The following is an 18,867-nucleotide window of genomic DNA, read 5'->3' as shown; positions in this document are numbered from 1 at the left end:
GGAGGCTACATGGAAGACTGCCAAGTTATTGAACACCCCGAAGGAACTACAAATACCTTATTTAACAGTAAAACAAATCAATTAAAAGACAGACCTTTGGAAGAAACCTTAAGTAAATGCAAGTTGGCTACTTGGGGATGAAAGAATGGATCAAATAAATTAACATTATAATTTACAGTTTAAGAGAAAGAGAAAATAATGTATGTATATAAGCTAAAAGTCTTGAAAGAATAGGAGGGAGGAAAAGAGGAGACAGACAAGAAAGAGAAAGAATATATATACATATATAATATATCTTAAGATGAAGAAAAGAAAAGGAAGTAAAGGGGGTTAATTATAAGGGGGACAGCAGGTAGATGAAGTGGGTATGGGTTAAGGTCATGTTAAATACTAGTAAATTGGCAAAAAAATAATTTAGATGGTCATGAAATTTTAAAGTGTTTGGAAAGCTGTTATCTCTGCAAAATTAAAAAAAAAAGATTTCTGCAGCAGAATTGCAATTGCTATTCAGAAATCAAATGATTTAGTGAGTTATTTGATCAAAGAAATGATAGACCATTAGTTCTTCTAGTCAGGGCTGAATTCACAAGGTTTTTGTGATGATTTATTGAAAATATTTCCATGTAAAACATTTAGAAGGATGTTTAACAAATAGAAAGTGCTCAAAAAACTTTTTAAGGATTACCATTACTCAAATTATAATGAATACACAAGTTAAAGTTGCACTGATTTCTTACTATGTCTTTTTTTCTCTTTGAAATTAAATATTTTATGGTTAAGTTATTAACTCAGAAGGTTTGATACTTTAAGAACAATCCCAAATCATGGTTTGAGTGATACTGAATTTTTCTAAATGATTTTCAAACTTGGAAGAGATCTTCCTCTCAAAATCAATTTAATATGTGAATATTTTTTGTACTTCCAGAGGAAGTAGCTAACTATTTTCAAATATGAGTAGCAAAAAATAATTCACTCACCAGATATTTGGCAAACAACTACTTTGTACCAGCCCTTTGTGAGACAATATTCCGGGAATAAAGATTAGAAGTTGATCTAAAGAAGTTTACCATGTAGTGAAGAGAATTCAGATACATAAATATTTTAATAAATTAGAACTGTTAAGTGCTAAACAAGAATAAATTACAAATGACATGAAATTCCTGAGGATATAGTTATATTTGAAATGATAATTCATAAGAGAAAAAAAATTTTAATAAAGTACCTCCCTGTGTTATAGTCATGCCTTTGTACTGTTTACAGCTTCCAAGGAAAAGGCTGTACTGTGAAAGGTCCCTGAATTTAGAAGGAAGGAAGAGTTCACTGGACAGTTCTCTTTTTGTGTCTTGTTTTGAAAGTCCCTCTGGTGGTGACAGAGGACATACATAAATTAAAAAGAAAAAATTGTTTTCTGGGACAAAAGTGTCTAACTCTGAGAGAAATCCTTGAGTAAAAAAATAAAAATACTTTCTATTAAAACATCCCAATTACTCTACAAATCTGGCTTGTCCTATTTACAGTTAAATATGAGCTGTATTAGATAATGGTTATTATCTAAGTCTGCTGATAAATAAAACAAACACATCTACAGAAAATCCTAGAAAAGTTAGAAAAGCACAATGTGAGTGGAGGAGAAAGCTAGGTGTAAATTTGGCTTTTCTCGCCCCCAACAATCCAGGAAACAAACAACTTGAGTATATTAAATCCCAATGGGAGGTTCTGATCTTGCTAATAATGAAAAAAATTCTGGATCAGAGTTTTCCAAATAAGTGTTAATTAGAAGTATTCTGTATTCATATCTCAGATACCCATTTATCTTAATTTTCACTGACAAATATTTTACAATTTTATGTTCCAGTGTTGTGTGCTAGACTAAATACAAAGGTAAATAAAGAGACAATTCTTTCTGACAAGCAGCTTATAGTCCAGGTGAAAGAGAGAACATGTAAACCAATACTTGTAACCTTCAGACTGCTAAAAGGTGCTCAGAACTTAAGGTCAGCTTTCTCCTTGAATGAGAGGTCTGGGTCTATTGGGTCAATGTCATTTTAGGAAAATATACATTTCAGGCACAGCCACTCTAATATTGATCACTGTCACACTCTCACTCACCTCGTGGTGAAATCTGCCAAGAATAACATAATACTTTTTGCTGTTTTTATTGATTTATCACCCAGCTTTGACTCCTTGGGCAGGAATTAGTTGTGGGTTAAGATGTGTGACTTTAACACAAATCCTCATCCATGCACTATCAAAATCTAAAATTTTAAATTATATACCTTAAGAACCAAGGTACCCAGGAAACTGAGACCATATCTCAATTTTATGAAAACAGACTGTGTTCAAGTCCTCTTCTGTTTAAATTATACTTTAGTAGCTAATTCACGTTTGGAAGCCTACCAGCTAGCATAATATGGGCATGTAAGTATACAATATATGTAGAATGAATGAATAAATGGTCTCATTGCTTTTGGATGACTTAAACACCAACCCCTTGTCACTGACAGATTTCCCTTAGGACCTCAACAATTTTTCCCCATATTTCTACAAATGTTTTTTACTCTGCTAACAGAATTAGCTTTCTTCATAAATGTTTTTGTTAAATCTTGGTAACTCTTAGTTAAAACCCCTTCCTGTGTTTTCTAGATCCATTCACATTCTGACCTATCTGCCTAACAGGCCCACACCATGGGTTCCTGGCATTCTAGCCACACGTGCCTGCTTGCAGCCTCCTGACCACCACATTCTCTGTGCTTCTGTGTCCTTATGAGAACTCCCCTCAGCTTGCAGTATAATTTCTCCATTTCTCTGCTTGGTAAATGTACTCAACGCTTCAGGATTCCACTGGTCTATGAACTCTGTGAAGATCTGCCTATTTGGTGTTCTTTGATTTTCTTCTCTTTGCTGTTCTATAGAGTTATGGTTAACTCTATAATATTGTTAATTCAACGTTGTGTATTTATCTCCCCTGCTGGGTTATGAGATAGAAACTGTACTGTCTTACAGTTTATATTTTTAGTGTAGTGCTTGACTACAGTAAACTCTATTGAATAGGCAAATGAATAAATGAATGAGCATATTTTAGTCAGTGAAGAATGGAAGGAAATCCCTGGACCCATGCCAGCAACTAGTTCCCTGACAGAAATTAGAGGTTTTTCATCTAACAAGCTCATAGAAATAGCTGAATCACTTTTGCAAAAATTTACTTTCACATTTTAATTGTTTTCTCTTTAAGATGTTTTGAAAATACTTTAATATTGTTAAATATTTACCTCGTGCTCACTTTTAGAAAGGTTAAGGTAAGCATCAATGGAACTAAAAATCTAGGGGAGAGATAAGACTTGAAGTAAGGCAGAAATAATTAATTGGATGAACCACTGGGCAGCTTTCTGTATCTAGCACAATTTGCTTGAAGGGAAGGCATATGCAAATGTAGATACAAGAAAACACTGCATATAAAAGGGCATATTATTTCTGGAAACTTCTGAGAACTTGACAGGATACCAAATTTAGTAATAGGTGGAGAAGCAAGCATTTAATTAGCACCATTTATGACATACTCCCTCTCTGGAAGATTTTTGGAATTACCTAAACTAGAGCTTCATCTTTTTAAGGCTTTAGTCTTTTGTTACAAATGCTGAAGCTTTTCAGAGGTAATATATTGATTACTTATTGATGTTTGACACTTGAGATGAGATCAGGCGTGTTCAGGGTGCCATGGCGATAGACAAGTGCTGGACACTGTAAAGTGATCCATAGCTAAAGGCAGATTTTCTTGAAAGGTAAAGGATAGAACTTGACACAGAAATTTTAAAGGGAAAAGTGCTATGACAGGTTAACGTAAGTCCTGGCTTGCCCTGGACAGTTTAAGTTTATGCCTATGGTGTCACTGTTGTTATTAATAGCATCCCATATCATTCTCAGAAGTGCCCTGGTTTGAACAATAAACTACACTGTCACCTCAACAATGAGGCAAAAGAAAAATGGGAGTGATGAGATACATAATAAAGCTGCTGGATGTGCCAAAACCAAATATAGACTTCATAACGAGTGACCCTGATTCCTTAGGACTAATTCCTACTATTCTAAAGGAAGCTTTAGCTGTATATCTCATTTATGCAGTTAAGGAATACGATAACAATGAAGAAAAACCTTTCTTGACCTTTTCCAAGTAGTGAGTTTATGAATCCATTACTATAGCTTATATTTCCACCCATGCAGATCTTTACTGCAGATTAAAACATTTAGTGTCTGAAGTAGATTATTTATTAATGTAAATTATTGTATAAACTCATCTCCTATTCTTAGAACTATGATTGCATTCTGATGATACTGTGATAGCTAGATGAAAAACAGTCTTGATCAGTAATGAACATGAAAGTGTACAGTGATATAACCTGACCTTGGTTTATAAATTGTGGTATCACTGCTGCAGATGAATGTTGAGGGGAGGGGAGATTAGCCCAGGGTTCCATAAGTGCTTATGTCAGTCTGGCATTTTTGAAGTAGAAAGTCTACTAATATTTAAAATGACTAACCATCCATTTTATACATTTGAAGTTTGCATCTCAAAGACTGATTAAATAATCCTTCCAAGTAGTGGATCAAAAGATACAGATGTTTGCATCCAATTATTCAGGGAAGTCCTTGGTATGTAAGTGTTCAGTAAAAATCTTCACATAACAAAGCAATACTCATAATACGAAATTATTCACCAATGAGCTGACCACTTATATAATTATTATTATGCAAGAATTCCAATAATTTAACACTAGTGAATAGCTTCTTCATGCAACATTTTTGGAAAGTAAATTTTGTAAGTCTTGCAAAATAATGATAACACACTAGGTACTTCAGAAGAGACATATTTGAATTTCAAAGTTTTGAGAGGCCCTTGAGAAAAGTGGGAAACCATTAAATAGTTTTTCTCAAAAATGGCTCTCGTTGTGATCAGACTGTGCAAGTCAAATGTGAAGTGAAGGATATTTTATTGCACTTAATATTATTTTTCAAAAAAAAAGTCCAAAAGAACAAGCCAGCATTTGACTCATTCTTTGTGTATTTTAGCAATCCCACTTCTGAGTATCTATCCAACAGAACTGTAATTAGGATCTTTAAGAGATATACGCATTCCCATGTTCATTGCAGCATTATTCACAATAGCCAAGATATGGAATCAACCATAAATGTCCATTAATGGATTCATGGATAAAGAAAATGTGGTATATACACACAATGGAATAAAAAAGAAGAAAATCCTGCCATATATGACATCCTGGGTGAACTTTTAGAACATTTTGCTAAGTGAAATAAGCCAGTCTCAGAAGGACAAACAGGATATGATTCCACTTATATGAGGCATCTAAAATAAGCTCATAGAAGCAGAAAGTAGCATGGTGGCTGCCAGGGCTGGGGTGGGGATGGGGGATGGTAAGTTGCTGTTCAACAGGTTTAAAGTTTCAGTTATGCAAGATGAGTAAGTTTTAGAGATCTGCTGTGCAACACTGTGCTTATAGTTGACAGCACTGGACACTTTTTGTCAAGAGTACATCTCACGTTATCTGTCTATAATTTTAAAAAAAGGGGGCAAAAAAAGATTATTTGAGTAATTCAGGCAATTTAGGTAGAGTACACGAGTTGTAATGGGTTGAGGAATGAATAGAAATTAAAATGAAAGAAGCCGGTGAAAATTTTTAAAGATATTTGTGAAATAACAGAAAATTGATGAAGGGTGGTCTCATAAGAAATGAAAAGCAATGGAATCAACAGGCTTGACAAAAACAGGTATAATTTCCTCTGAGATAGTGGGAAAAAAAGACCTTTAAGATGACATATGTTTCTGTTTTCAAGAGGTTCAGGTATAAGACAGATTGTGTTACCACTTAATTTCCTACCTTTACCCCATCCATACCCATCTGCCACATAATATACATATAATTTAGTGCATATATACTAAAGCTGATATAGAGTTGATTGAAGAGGACTCAGATTTCTGGTAAAATTCTTTTAAAATTATAAAATAGTGTAGTAACACTTTCATATTGAAATTATTTTTGCATAGGCGTATAATGCAACATTTCATTATTAGTGCCTCCTTTTCTGTTATCCCCAGAGTCCAAAAATGTCTGACAGGTTATTCTAAATGCAAATAGGATATACACAAAATACATCTGTTCAGGAAATCGATGCTTAAGTTACTTGATTAGAGTTTAGTCCTTATGCTAGGTAGAAAGTTTTAAGGTTTTTTTCTTCCCATGAGAGGGAAGTCTGTACAATGGGTTGAAAGTACAGTTTGGATATTGTATTTTAAGAAATAGATATTTTTTCTTGCCTATCACTTAACTGTGTAACACTTCAGAAATTTAACCGATGAGAAAAGTTATTTACTAACTGGTACAAAGACAATTGTTTGATTTTACTATACCCAAGTTCAGGGAATAGAAACATGATCCATATTCTACTCTTGAGGAGTTAAAAAAAATGTGTATAACCTATAGCTATACTAGATCATAGAGTAACATTAATAGCACTAACTGGTATTTTATTACCATTTTCCCTCCTCATACATAACAGATTCAATAGCAAGGAAATGAAAATGAAGGCTAACTACTTTTGAAGATTGCATAGTTTTCCTGCAGAGAATGTGAACAGCCTGGCCTACTTAGTGGATGTGTGACCTGTGCAATCACACTGGGCCCCACTCTCAGAAAAGCCTCACTTTCAGTTTAATGCTTTTTTTTTTTTCCTGCCATCTTGAAATTCTTAATTATTTTGAACAAGAGATCCAACATTTTCATTTTGCACTGGGCCTGGCAAAACATGCACCTGGTGCTAGTGGACATAAAGGCATATTTAGTACATATTCATATAAGTGCCTGTGTGTACACATGTACATGTACTTGTGTGTGAGTGCTTATGTGTACATGTGGTTGGAAAAAAGAACAAAAACTATGCTGAAAATAACGGCAAACCAAATCTTAATACACAAAAGCAAATAAACTTGCAGTAGAAAATAGTTTAAAAGTTCTTCATATTGTTAAGGATATGGCAAAGTTATTAAAACTTAAACTCTCCCAGAAAAAAAACAAAACAAAAACATAGTGACAATTATTTTCAAAGGAGGAGAGCTGGATATAGAATTTCTTAATGATTTAGTTTTAATTCATACAAAGATTACTTTGGTCTTAGTGAAGAATCACTTTAATTTCTAAATAAAGCTATGTATTGAGTCACTTTTCAATAAGGAAACAAAGTAATAACATCTCAATCACTGGGATTAATATTTTCTTGTGACTGTGTATATACACAGAAAAACTTCAAAGAATCCTTTTGGAAATATCAGAATGGATATTTTAATGTTTTGTGAAAATTTAGTTAAACTGCAGTGACATCTCTCCCATATATAATTTTAAATCATTTTGATCCATACTACTTAGTGAGTGTAACTAAAGAGTACATTTTTATAAGTAGCAATACTTTAAACTGATTCATTTGGAATTATTCCCATGGATTTATATTTAAGAGGCAAAAACTTTTTACTGTAGTAACTAATGTGAGAAATTGATGGATGTGATGCAGTTTAAAACAAAATTTAAGAAATAATGATATGAATAAGAAGAATATTTATATAGTATCTTTCAGTGTATATGATGCTTTCATCCATATTGACTATCTCATTTAATTCTAACAAGCTTCCTTGTCTTCTCCATTTACAGAAGGGGAAACTGAAGTATGTTTCAGAGAGAATAAAGGACTTATCAATGCCACCAAACCTGTAAATGGTAGTGCCAGAATGCTTTCTGTTATGCCATACATAATAAAACATCATTGCCATTATCACTGATAAGCTTATCCATGTAAAGAATTTACTGTTAGTAAGTTTAAAATTCAATTTAAAAATGAAATTAGATTGGATAATAAAAATCTTCTCTTAATGATAACTCACTTCACACATAAGAGTATTTTGGACTGTGCACCTATGCCATGATTATTTATTTATGTTTTCTATATTCTAAGCAACAGGCTAGATATTTTTGCATTTATTGTCTGATAGCAAAAATAAACTAATTACTTACATTTTAGAAACCCTAAAGAAATGTACTATCTAAATCTCAATTGATTTTTGTCTTATTTTAAAACAAGATTAATATGCTTACATTTTTAGAGAATTTACAAGATTCAAGAGAAGCAACTTGAAGATGATTAGGTAGAGGAAGAGGAATGAAAAGGTGTTGAAATTAACAATTTCCCCTTTTCAAATATCATGTGGTTTCTTTTAGATTTTTAGAAAAATGTAAAATTGTGAAGGCTCTTTGGTAGTGTGAAACTTCATTTAATATTTAAAATGTACATTGGACTTTAAAAAATGTATTTCTTTAAAAGGAAAATAAACTGTCTTTGCCATATGCTTTTTCTCCAGAATGCTTGCATTATATAAATAAAAATCACTGTGATAAATATTTGGTTCAATTTTGTATACCTCCTGGAATATGCCAAGTAAAACAATTACCTGCCCCTTATGCCATGATATTTCATTACAAACAAATGATTAAACAAGATAATATAAATAGATATACAAGTAAGCAAATATTATATAACTGCTAAGTAAAATCATTTCCTGAAAAGAATCTTAAATATATGAAATGGTCTATTAGGCAATGTTATTATATACAGCAGACTAAATTTATCTTTATGAAAAGATTTTCATTTTAAAGAAGAGAACTAAAAAGAAATGAGCATTTAAAAAATCTGTTTCAGGGCTTCCCTGGTGGTGCAGTGGTTAAGAATCTGCCTGCCAATGCAGAGGACACGGGTTTGAGCCCCTGGTCCGGGAAGATCCCACATGCTGCAGAGCAACTAAGCCCATGCGCCACAACTACTGAGCCTGCGCTCTAGAGCCTGTGAGCCACAGCTGCTGAGCCTGTGTCCCACAACTACTGAAGCCCATGCGCCTAGAGCCTGTGCTCCACAACAAGAGAAGCCGCCACAACGAGAAACCCACGCACCGCGGCAAGGAGTGGCCCCCGCTCTCCGCAACTGGAGGGAGACCGGGTGCAGCAACGAAGACCCAATGTAGCCAAAAATAAATAAATAAAATAAATTTTAAAAAATAAAATAAAATAAAAAATCTGTTTCAGATGTACTTTTAGAAATTTCAGCATGTTGAACATACTGCAGCAATTTGTCCACACTACAAACAGCTGTCTTTGTTATGTTGAAAGATTATTGCTGAAGGAATATCATTGACAGCCTAAACTGAATCCAAGAATTTCTAAATCAGAAGGAAGTTTATGAATATCATCAGTCTTTGAACAATAATGCTTTACACACAATACATAATTCCCATGTCATTTTTGGATATATTAATGCATATATATTATAATAGTACAATTCAAGCTAAGTAATTTATTTCTAACTTTTAACTCATTTCTTTAAGCGAAGAACACTGGAGGAAAGTTTCTTGTTACTAAAATACAGTGTTTATCATTCAGTAAATACATTCACAAATTTAAAATACCTATCTTGATTCAATTACTGTAATTATAAAAGTCATGACAGTAAGTCATAATGTCACATGGAGAATTAAAAGGGAGACTAGAACTGTCTTTAGTATAGGAATTATGTTTTCATTACTCTGTCCTACTTATTTAGTTGGTTACTTGTTTTTAATTACCAAATAAAATGACTTTGGGCATAGATGATTTGATAAAACCTCACAGAATTGGGTGATTTAAAGGGTGAAGAGTAGTCAGCCAAATTAGAATAAAGACACATTTCCAAGTGCAGACAGCATCACAAACACAAAGACAGACACAGGAATGGCTAAGGTGTAGTGCAGGAAAGGTATGCAGGCAGATCTGGCTAGAGAAAATGGTTCAGGGAGCCACACTGAGGAGCCTGGATTTATCCTGGGCACATTATGAAGTTATTCAAGGTTTTCAAGCAGGTAAATGACCTGGCCACATCTCTGATTTAGAAATACAGCTCTGAAAATGGTGTGCATTGGGGAATGAAAGGAGGATGCAGTACATACAGTAGCTGGAGCAAAAGTGAGCACAGCTTTATAAAGCCGAGCCTGATCAGCTGTTGCAGAACATATGTGGAACAAATTGATAAACTGTAAATTGGCTTAATTTGTTAGTAGGCTTGTGTTTCTTTAAAAGGAAGAAAATAGTCTCAATCATATGCCATACATTCCAATTATAATACACAACAATATGTTTATGCATTTTTTCCCTAAAAGGTAAGATTTGTATAATACTGATTTTGACCTTTTTAATACTATATAATTTATTACACTTGGCTATGATTTTTTTCAAAATCATCATGGATACACAGGAATGCTTGGGAAATAAGAACTTTAGCCAACACATTGCTTTCATAGTAATAAACCTTTCTTGAATATGAGATTGTATAATTAATGAAGTTAATATAAAATGAATATGTGTAGATATCCAAATAAAAACTGACTAATGTCAATTCCAGGTTTTCCTTTTGTATTTTGAAGTTGTTTTAATTTTTTACAGACTTCAAATATTTTTATATTCTACTGAAAAACTTCATAGTCCTTAAGAAATACACTAATAATAATTAATAAACAAAATGACTCTAGATAAGGTAGGGCATTTATTTTATGACTTCTGAGAACATGCTTAGCTCCTAAATCACAAAAGGAAGATGAGAAAGAAATAAGAACTAAAGGAAAATTTTGCTAATTTTTTTCTTAATAACCATTTTGCTTTTCATAGGGAAAATAAATCAATGTGTGGTGATATGGTCACTTGGTTTTCAGTGTTTATTCCCACAAATTTCTAATTTACCTTTTCAGTGCAGCAGCATCCAGAAAGGTAAAAACTATATTTACCAGGTTCCCTGGCAGCTATAATTCTGTATGCTAATTACATTATACCAATTATATGTATTGTGAGATATCTGGCAGAAGGAAAATACCAGTCTACTGATGCTTTTGACTGATTTTTTTCTGCTGACAAGTAAAGGCTTTAGAGATGTGCACTGCCCGCCGCCCCCACCTCCCAGCATTTTTACAGCAATCACTTCTCAAGCTTTATGGGTGCTGAAAAAGCAACTCCAATGGAAGAAGCTTCCCAGTCTTGGCTATCTGGTCACTCACTTTAGTTACAGTGATATGTCTTTGTCCTTAGGGTTTTCAGAGGATGCTGCTTAATTTCCTATCCTCTTGATTGTGGTGGAGTTTATAGTAGCTACCCGTGTAGAATTCCAGCACTCTTTCCTGGAGAACCATATCCAGCCAGCTCCTCCTCAAACCTGTTTCCAGGCATACCTCGGAGATAATGTAGGTTCGTTTCCACCAAACACCACAATAAAGAAAGTCACCTTTTTTTTTTGCTTCCCAGTGAATATAAAGGTTATGTTTATACTATACTTCAGTCTATTAAATGTGCAATAGCATTATGTCTAAAAAATTTACATATTTTAATTAAAAGTACTTTATTGCTAAAAAATGCTAACCATAATATTTGCTGGTGGAGAGTCTTGCCTTGAATTTGACGGCTGCTGACAGATGAGGGTGGTGGTTGCTGATGGTTGGGGTGGCTGTGGCCATTTCTTAAAATAAGACAACAATAAAGTTTTCTGCATCGATTGACTCATCTTTTCACCAATGACTTCTCTGTAGCATATGATGCTGTTTGATAGCATTTTGCCCAGAGAACTTCTTTCAAAAATTGTGTCACTTCTCTCAAACCCTGCTGCTGCTTTATCAACTAAGTTGATGTAATATTTGAAATCCATTACTGTCATTTCAAGAATCTTCACAGCATCTTTACCAGGAGTAGATTCCATCTCAAGAAAGACTTTCTTTGCTCATCCATAAGAAGCAACTTCTCATTTGTTAAAGCATATCATGAAATTGGAGCAATTCAGTCCCACCTTCAGGCTCCTCTTCTAATACTAGTTCTCTTGCTATTTTCACCATATCTGCAGTGACTTCTTCCACTGAAGTTCTGAAATTCTTAAAGTCCTCCATGAGAGTTGGAATTAACTTATTCCAAACTCTTGTTAATGGTGATGTTTTGCTCTTCCCATGAATCACATACATTTTTCATATTGTAAATATTATATTTCTTTCACACACAAAGTTGTATGAGATATTTACTAGTTTTAATACATATCCACAGGATTAATACTCATATGGAGTATAACATGGAAAAGTGCGGAACTAAAGAAATAAGTCCGCTCTCACTCCCTCTTCTGAGAGAACATGGAAAAGTGCGGAACTCAAGAAATAATTCCGCTCTCACTCCCTCTTCCGAGAGAACTGGAATCACAACTAACTTTTGAGCAATCATCAACAGAAGACACTGGAACTCACCAAAACAGATACCCCACATCCAAAGACAAAGGAGAAGCCACAATGAGATGGTAGGACAGGCACAATCACAATAAAATCAAATCCCATAACTGCTGGGTGGGTGACTCACAAACTGGAGAACACTTATACCACAGAAGTCAACCCACTGCAGTGAAGGTTCTGAGCCCCACATCAGGCGTGCCAACCTGAGGGTCCGGCAATGGGAGGAGGAATTCCTAGAGAATCAGACTTTGAAGACTAGTAGGATTTGATTGCAGGACATCAACAGGACTGGGGGAAACACAGACTCCATTCATGGAGGGCACACACAAAGTAGTGTGTGCATTGGGACCCAGGGGAAGGAGTAGTGACCCCACAGGAGACTGAACCAGACCTGCTAGTGTTGGGGGGTCACCTGCAGAGGCAGGGGATGGCTGTGGCTCACTGTGAGGAGGAGGAGACTGGCAACAGAAGTTCTGGAAGTACTCCTTGGCGTGAGCCCTCCCAGAGTCTACCATTAGCCCCACCAACAGCCCAGGTAGGCTGCAGTGTTGGGCTGCCTCAGGCAAAACAATCAACAGGGAGGGAACCCAGCAGCACCCATCAGCAGACAAGTGGATTAAAGTTTTACTGAGCTCTGCCCACCGGAGCAACAGCCAGCTCTACCCAACACCAGTCCCTCCCATCAGGAAACTTGCACAAGCCTCTTAGCCTCATCCACAAGAGGACAGACAGCAGAAGCAAGAAGAAATACAATCCTGCAGCCTGTGGAATAAAAACCACATTCACCGAAAGACAAAATGAAAAGGCACAGGGCTATATACCAGATGAAAGAACAATATAAACCCCCAGAAAAACAACTAAATGAAGTGGAGATAGGCAACATTCCAGAAAAAGAATTCAGAACAATGATAGTGAAGATGATGCAGGACCTTGGAAAAAGAATGGAGGCAAAGATCGAAAAGATGCAAGAAATGTTTAACAAAGGTCTAGAAGAATTAAAGAAAAAACAGAGATGAACAATACAATAATTGAAATGAAAAATACATGAGAAGGAATCAATAACAGAATAACTCAGGCAGAAGAACAGATAAGTGACCTGGAAGAGAGAATGGTGGAATTCACAGCTGCAGAACACAATAAAGACAAAAGAATGAAAAGAAATGAAGACAGCCTAAGAGACCGCTGGGACAATGTTAAACACAACAACATTCACATTATAGGGGTCCCAGAAGGAGAAGAGAGAGAGAAAGGACCCGAGAAAATATTTGAAGAGATTATACTGGAAAACTTCCCTAACATGGGAAAGGAAATAGCCACCCAAGTCCAGGAAGCAAAGAGAGTCCCATACAGGATAAACCCAAGGAGAAACATGCTGAGACACATAGTAATCAAATTGGCAAAAATTAAAGAAAAATTATTGAAAGCAGCAAGGGAAAAATGACAAATAACATACAAGGGAACTCCCATAAGGTTAACAGCTGATGTCTAGCAGAAACTCTACAAGCCAGAAGGGAGTGGCATGACATATTTAAAGTGATGAAACGGAATAACCTACAACCAAGATTACTCTACCTGGCAAGGATCTCATTCAGATTCGATGTAAAATCAAAAGCTTTACAGACAAGCCAAAGCTAAGAGAATTGAGCACCACCAAACCAGCTCTACAACAAATGCTAAAGGAACTTCTTTAAGTGGGAAAAACAAGAGAAGAAAAGGACCTACAAAAACAAACGCAAACCAATTAAGAAAATGGTAATAAGAACATACATATCGATAATTACCTTAAATGTGAATGGATTAAATGCTCCAAACCAAAAGACAGAGGCTCGCTGAATGGACACAAAAACGAGACCCATATATATGTTGTCTACCAGAGACCCACTTCAGACCTAGGGACACATTCAGACTGAAAGTGAGGGGATGGAAAGAGATATTCCATGCAAATGGAAATCAAAAGATAGCTGGAGTAGCAATACTCATATCAGAAAAAATAGACTTTAAAATAAAGAATGTTACAAGAGACAAGGAAGGACACCACATAATGATCAAGGTGTCAATCCAAGAAGAAGATATAAGAATTATAAATACATATGCACCCAACATAGGAGCACCTCAATACATATGGTAACTGCTAACATTTATAAAAGGGGAAATCGACATTAACACAATAATAGTGGGGGACTTTAAGACCACACTTACACCAATGGACAGATAATCCGAAACAGAAAATTAATAAGGAAACACAAGCTTTAAAAACACAAGAGACCAGATAGATTTAACTGATATCTATAGGACATTGCATCCCAAAAGAGCAGATTACACATTCTTCTCAAGTGCACACGGAACATTCTCCAGGATAGATTATATTTTGGGTCACAGATCAAGGCTCAGTAAATTTAAGAAAAATGAAATCATATCAAGCATCTTTTCTGACTAAAACACTATGAGATTAGAAATCAATTACAGGGAAAACAATATAAAAAACAGAAACACATGGAAGCTAAACAATACGTTACTAAAAAACCAAGAGATCACTGAAGAAATAAAAGAGGAAATAAAAAAATACCTAGAGACAATATGTTACTAAATAAGCAAGAGATCACTGAAGAAATCAAAGAGGAAATAAAAAAATACCTAGAGACGAATGACAATGAAAACACAATGATCCAAAACCTATGGGATGCAACAAAAGCAGTTCCAAGAGGGAAGTTTATAGCTATACAAACCTACCTCAAGAAACAAGAACAATCTCAAATAAACAATCTAACCTTACACCTAAAAGAACTAGAGAAAGAAGAACAAACAAAACCCAAAGTTAGCAGAAGGGAAGAAATCATAAATATAAGAGAAGAAATGAATGAAATAGAAACAAAGAAAACAATAGCAAAGATCAATAAAACTAAAAGCTGGTTCTTTGAGAAGATAAACAAAATTGATAAACCATTAGCCAGACTCATCAAGAAAAAGAGGGAGAGGACTCAAATCAATAAAATTAGAAATGAAAAAGGAGAAATTACAACAGACACCACAGAAATACAAAGCATCCTAAGAGACTACTACAAGCAACTCTATGCCAATAAAATGGACAACCTGGAAGAAATGGACACATTCTTAGAAAGGTATAACCTTCCAAGACTGAACCAGGAAGAAATGAACAGACCAATCACAAGCAATGAAATTGAAACTGTGATTTAAAATCTTCCAACAAACCAAAGTCCAGGACCAGATGGCTTCACAGGTGAAATTCTATCAATCATTTAGAAAAGAGCTAACACCCAGACTTCTCAAACTCTTCCAAAAAATTGCAGAGGAAGGAACACTCTCAAACTCATTCTATGAGGCTACCATCACTCTGATACCAAAACCAGACAAAGATACTACAAAAAAAGAAAATTACAGACCAATATCACTGATGAATATAAATGCAAAAATTCTCAACAATATACTAGCAAACAGAATCCAACAACACATTAAAAGGATCATACACCATGATCAATTGGGATTTATCACAGGGATGCAAGGATTCTTCAATATACGCAAATCAATCAATGTGACACACCATATTAACAAATTGAAGAAGAAAAACCACATGATCATCTCAATAGATGCAGAAAAAGCTTTTGACAAAATTCAACACCCATTTATAATAAAAAACTCTCCAGAAAGTAAGCAGAGAGGGAACCTACCTCAACATAATAAAGGCTATATATGACAAACCCACAGCAAGCATCATTCTCAATGGTGAAAAACTGAAAGTATTTCCTCTAAGATCAGGAACAAGACAAGGACGTCCACTCTCACCACTATTATTCAACATAGTTTTGGAAGTCCTAGCCACAGCAATCAGAGAAGAAAAAGAAATAAAAGGAATCCAAATTGGAAAAGGAGAAGTAAAACTGTCACTCTTTGCAGATGACATGATACTATACATAGAGAATCCTAAAGATGCCAGCAGAAACTCCTAGAGCTAATCAATGAATTTGATAAAGTTGCAGGATACAAAATTAATGCACAGAAATCTCTTGCATTCCTATACACTAATGATGAAAAATCTGAAAGAGAAATTAAGGAAACACTCCCATTTACCACCACAACAAAAAGAATAAAATACCTAGGAATAAACCTACCTAGGGAGACAAAAGACCTGTATGCAGAAAATTATAAGACACTGATGAAAGAAATTAAAGATTATACAAACAGATGGAGAGATATACCATGTTCTTGGATTGGAAGAATCAATATTGTGAAAATAACTATACTACCCAAAGCAAGCTACAGAGTCAATGCAATCCCTATCAAATTACCAATGGCATATTTTACAGAACAAGAACAAACAATCTTAAAATTCGTATGGAGACACAAAAGACCCCGAATAGCCAAAGCAGTCTTGAGGGGAAAAAAACGGAGCTGGAGGAATCAGACTCCCTGACTTCAGACTATATTACAAAGCTACAGTAATCAAGACAATATGGTACTGGCACAAAAACAGAAATATAGATCAATGGAACAGGACAGAAAGTCCAGAGATAAACCCACACACACCTATGGTCAACTAATCTATGACAAAGGAGGCAAGGATATACAATGGAGAAAAGACAGTCTCTTCAATAAGTGGTGCTGGGAAATCTGGACAGCTACATGTAAAAGAATGAAATTAGAACACTCCCTAACACCATACACAAAAATAAACTCAAAATGGATTAGAGACCTAAATATAAGGCTGGCCACTATAAAACTCTTAGTGGAAAACATAGAAAGAACACTCTTTGACATAAATCACAGCAAAATCTTTCTTGATCCACCTCCCAGAGAAATGGAAATAAAAACAAAAATAAACAAATGGGACCTAATGAAACTTCAAAACTTTTCCAAAGCAAAGGAAATTACAAACAAGCTGAAAAGACAAGCCACAGAATGGCAGAAAATATTTGCAAATGAATCAATGGACAAAGGATTAATCTCCAAAATATATAAACAGCTCATGCAGCTCAATATTAAAAAAAACACACAACCCAATCCAAAAATGGGCAGAAGACCTAAATAGACATTTCTCCAAAGAAGACATACAGATGGCCAAAAAGCACATGAAAAGCTTCTCAACTTCACTAATCATTAGAGAAATGCAAATCAAAACTACAGTGAGGTATCACCTCACACCAGTTAGGATGGGCATCATCAGAAAATCTACAAACAACAAATGCTGGAGAGGGTGTGGAGAAAAGGGAACCCTCTTGCACTGTTGGTGGGAATGTAAATTGATACAGACACTATGGAGAACAGTATGGAGGTTCCTCAAAACACTAAAAATAGAATTACCATATGACCCAATAATCCCACTCCTGGGCATATACCCAGAGAAAACCATAATTCAAAAAGACACATGCACCCCAATGTTCATTGCAGCACTATTTACAATAGCCAGGTCATGGCAGCAACCTAAATGCACATCGACCGACAAATGGATAAGAAGATGTGGTAAATATATACAATGGAATATTACTCAGCCATAAAAAGGATCAAAATTGTGTCATTTATAGAGACACAGATGAATCTAGAGACTGTCATACCGAGTGAAGTAAGTCAGAAATAGAAAAACAAATATCATTAACGCGTATATGTGGAATCTAGAAAAATGGTACAGATGAACCAGTTTGAAGGGCAGAAATTGAGACACAAATGTAGAGAACAAACGTACGGACACCAAGGGGGGAAAGCGGCAGGGGTGGTGGTGGTGGTGGTGTAATGAATTGGGTGATTGGGATTGACATGTATACACGGATGTGTATAAAATGTATGACTAATAAGAACCTACTGTATAAAAAAATAAAATAAAATTCAAGGGAAAAAAAAGAAATAAGTCTATCTGAAAACAAAAGCACACATTTCTTAGGATTTAAAAATTTTGCACATAATAAGGTTGCACAGAAATTACTGGCTGTTTTTATAAACAGAATGAGGTATTAGTTAATCTCTAAAGATGAGTGCAAAGAGGAAAAACCATACACACAAAAAAGTGCATAAATTCATACTAAGACCTAGAGCACCAACAATTAAGAAAGAAATGTGAAAAAATGTATAAAACAGCTATGATTTCACTACTACAAAATTATTAGCCAGGGATGAAATCACTAGCCACTTAACAATCTCTTGGCAATATTAAGTTTTCAACTTTCTTTCAGTCTAAATGTCTATGAGCAATACAATCACTTCCTTTACTCCAATTCTTCTGCATGGTTCTGTGGTAAATATTCAACCATACCTTTTTGAAGCTTTCAGTAGAAATTAACCAAGATACTGCTTGCTATACTTTGCTGAACGACTCAACTATACAGTTTGACATACATTTTGCAACCCGAGTCAGAGATGCTACAGAGCACGCAATTTTAAATTAGCAAAGGTTTCACTCAAAAAAAAAAGCATTCAAGTTCACACAATTTAAATCTACAATAACTTTTAAAATTTAACCTTTAAATATTTATCGGCAAACTCATTCTTTCCTTGGTAATAAAACTGGTCATGTTAATAAGTCCAAGGGC

At 34.9% G+C, this 18,867-nt stretch overlaps 1 protein-coding gene across 3 annotated transcripts in view; it reads right to left on the bottom strand.

Annotated features, from left to right (window-relative positions):
• CSMD3 (CUB and Sushi multiple domains 3) overlaps positions 1-18,867 on the bottom strand; it is a gene marked incomplete at its 5' end in the record, with an annotated part of 1,071,061 nt that overhangs the window by 473,087 nt on the left and 579,107 nt on the right. The window lies entirely within an intron of this gene.

Source organism: Stenella coeruleoalba, assembly GCF_951394435.1.
Source record: "Stenella coeruleoalba genome assembly, chromosome: 17".
NCBI classification, from domain to species: Eukaryota; Metazoa; Chordata; class Mammalia; order Artiodactyla; family Delphinidae; genus Stenella; species Stenella coeruleoalba.
This window is presented reverse-complemented; position numbering and strand designations above follow the sequence as displayed.